The sequence below is a fragment of the Carlito syrichta genome, unplaced genomic scaffold (assembly GCF_000164805.1).
Source record: "Carlito syrichta isolate Samal-C Ts95f unplaced genomic scaffold, Tarsius_syrichta-2.0.1 Scaffold302610, whole genome shotgun sequence".
In the NCBI taxonomy this organism is placed as follows: Eukaryota; Metazoa; Chordata; class Mammalia; order Primates; family Tarsiidae; genus Carlito; species Carlito syrichta.
The window spans coordinates 466,086-469,705 of NW_007246706.1; the positions used below are offsets into that span (position 1 = coordinate 466,086).

General features: G+C 39.1%; 1 pseudogene across 1 annotated transcript; it reads right to left on the minus strand.

Moving 5' to 3' along the window:
• Positions 1-878: 878 nt before the first annotated feature.
• On the minus strand, positions 879-3,471 carry LOC103259345 (annotated as a pseudogene). The gene has a single exon (XR_504231.1). The product of XR_504231.1 is annotated as a pre-mRNA-splicing factor CWC22 homolog pseudogene (transcript).
• Between the last annotated feature and the right edge of the window lie 149 nt (positions 3,472-3,620).

Consider the following 3,620-nt stretch of genomic DNA (forward strand, 5'->3'; position numbering starts at 1 on the left):
ATGATTCCTTTACTTCCATCTGGGAAAGTTGAACTTGAGAGAAATTTATCATAAGAAGACAACAAAGAAGAATTTTTAACATCCTTTTGTCCAAGCCATCCCCTTGAGAAGAGACATGTGGGGGGGGTGAGAAGTCTGGAGGTTGGGGTTAGGTGCCATGGCCTTTGGCACCCACCCCTTCTCCAAAGGTAAAAGAGAAAGACTGGAGGATGGGGTCAGGTGCTGTGGCCTTTTGCACTTGCCCCTTCTCCAAAAGTAAAAGAGAAAGACTGAAAGTCAGAGCTAGTCACCACGGCCATAGACGCCTGCCCTTCCTTCTCAGATAAAGGTGAAGGGACTCACAGAACAGATTACAAGAAACAAGAGTAGTAGGAAAGGCAGGAATTGGAGTTATAGGCGGAATAGGAGAGGACAAAGGAAGTGAAAACCCTTATTTTGTTTACATTTTTCTCCGGTCTATTCCTTTGATTCAACAGGATTCATGCCACTCATCTCAGTCTTTAGGTTAGCAGGGGCATTTTGAATGAATCGATCAGGAATCCAAACAGGAGTTGATGCATCCTGTGGAAATATGCAAGCATATTCTCTCCCACAGGTTAGTAATATATCAGGCCCTCGCCATTGGCCTGTGAGAAGATCCTTCCATTTTACCATAGGTTTAACATTTCCTTCTGGTGAAACTCCAAATAATTTTACGTGTAAGGCCTTGAAATGTCTCAATTATAAAACATATTACAATGAAAACATTTTTTAAATGTACAAATACAAACTGGTACTTTATACAAGAGTTCTCTATAAAATTTATCAATCAATGTAAAAAATAATTTGCTTCAACTGAATGAATAGAAGGCATGTCCAGTTTATGTCATTTTGTAGAATTATTTTTGCTTTGTTGGAGACTTTTCTCTTCACCGATCCTGATTTCTTCTTGATTCTCTGGACTGTTCAGAGTATCTGCTAGATTTTTCCCATCGCCTCTCGGCACCATTCTGATATCTATCTTCATCGCTTCTAGAGCCTGAATGTTTCCTACTCATTTCCCTTGACTTGGATCTATCTTTTCTTCTAAAAATTTCATTGTCCTTATTTCAGTGTCTGTGCTTCTCATTTTCAGAAAAAGAATTCCTTCTCTTTGCTCTCTTCTTTTTGGGATCATTATGCTTATTTTCCAAATCTATGTGCATTTCTTGGTCTCTGTCATTCACAACTCTACTGTAATTATTTCGTTTGGAAGGAACACCTCTATCTGATATGTATTTTGTGATAGGATCTCTCCAATTTGAATTGCTTAAATTCTGATCTCTGTATTTTTCTGACCTTCTTTCTTTCTCAGTCCTTGTCTCCTCATGCCTCTGTTCTGGTCTTCTTTCTTTTTGTCTCCTATCATGTGTTTGATTCCTGATCAACTTATCTACTTCTTTACGTCTGGTCTTCCCTTGTCCCTTTTTTCTTAAGTCTTTAGCTGAGGCAAAGCTATGACTACTGGTAGACAAAGACTCGTTCTTGTCACTGGAAGATTCTGAACTGCTATCACTGCTGTCAGAATCAGAGTCAGAGGAGTCAGACTCTGAAGAGGAGGATGCCGAAGAGGAAGAGGATGGGGAGGATTTATTTTGTTCAACATCTGGTTTCTGTGCCATGATGACCTTTGGTGTATTTTTGAGATGCTCACGTAATTCATCTGTTAACCCTCCAAGACCTATAGAGGTAAAGAAGGTGATGGCAAACCGAGTGTTTCTTGGATTATCTTGGGGTAATAATCCTTCAAAGAATGACTGGAGGGTTTCATCCTTTAATCTTACATTAAGTTTAGGAAGACCCATGTATTCACACAGTTCCTGAAAAAGTATTTTAACAAAAATTCTACTGGATGATGTGGTGGTTTCTTCACTCAGTTTTATACATTCCAGAACACTCCATGTAAGTGAATCAGTGTATAAAAGGTGAGCAAACATCTTAGCAACATTTCTCAATTTGTTTGTTTCTAAGCGATGGATGGTATCATACTGTTCTTTGAATATACTTTCAAAGGATTCCATATATTCTTTTTTTAGAGAGCAAAATCACCCAGCTAACAAGCCAAAAAATTTCTCATATGTCCTTTGTTGGGCACAGCAATCAAGTATCATGTTGCAGAGTTCTTTTGTTTGGCTTTCAGGAAACTCCATTTTCAGCAATTTATGAGCACATTCTTCAAAATCTAAACTTGATTGAATAGCAAGATAAATTGTTTGACAAAATGAGACTAGATTAATTTCTGTTTTGTCATGAATAGTCACTTTTTGTCCTTCTTCATCTTCTTCTTCCTCTTCTTCCTCCTCCTCCTCTTCACTACTTCCAGTGGTCTGTGTTTGAGTCACTGTCTCCTTCATCAAGAATTTCCTTCTTAATAGCTTTGTACTTCTCTTCATTCTCCATAAAATTAGCATCCATCTTGAAAACATTAAGAACATCTTCTGGATTATAGTCATCCTCCAAAGGGAGCATATGAGTGAACTGATCATCTTCTTCCACTAAGTCAAGTCCTTCTAGAATAATAGGGTGGTCCTTGAATCCATCCTTCCATACAGCAAACACGAACTCTTTTGTCAATTTCAGACTCATGCAGAATGTTTCGAAGGCATTCAAATACAGCGTTAATTCCTCTTGGTGACACTTGTGTTAATTTGAGGTCACATTCCTTGAGAAAACCAATAGCAACTTCAACACTATTGTCTGTTGGTCTTTCCAGGAGCAAAGTGAGCATCTCTAAGCATAAAACTTCATGTGCCACATTTTGGTTAATAAGATGTGCCACAAATTTTGAAGCAGTCAGACAAAGTTGCTTATCATTTCTTTGATAGCCTTTTCGAAAATTAAGAATTAGCCTCTTGAGTATTAATTCTCCGGTTTGTGGAAATTTTGAGTTGATAATTGCCACTAATGCTGCATAAACATGGATGAAGATTGGAGAAGCACTCTGTGCTTGCAAAACAGATCTGTAAAGCAGTTCTCTTCCTCTAACTATATTTTCTTGAAGAAGCTCTTGAATAATGATACTTACATTGGAAATGTTGACTTTGTTGATAAGGCCATTGATTAACTTCTTTAGGGCTTCCCAGTTCATCCTCTGGTATGCTAAACTGTTTTAATCTGTAATCTGTTCTTGCATCATCCTGAGCTTTGCAGGGGGAATATATGCTCCACCAGTATGAGTAAGAAGAGGATCCAGCTCATCTTTCTTCTTCTTTGCAGTAGGTTCATCCTGAGCAGAGGAATTCTGGGGTACTGATGGTTCTGGGCTTCTTCTCCCAGGAGATGGGGATTTCCGGGACCTTTTCTGATCCATATCTCTTTCTCTTTCTCTGAGTTTTTCCCGGTCCCTACTTCATGACTCCATGTTACTATCATAAGAATGTCCTCTTCTGGAATGCTCGTAATCTGACCTGCTGTAATCTATATTGGGCACCACTTGCCAGAGACCAGCTCCAGCTGGGTTCAGGGCACCCCAAAGGTGGAGACGGCATCAGCGATTGGGGGGAAGAAGAAAGAGAGAAAGAGAGAGAGAGAGAAAGAAAGAGACTGGACTCCAGTCTAATGCAGAAACAATGTGTGTTACTGGGAATTACAACGGGTCTTTA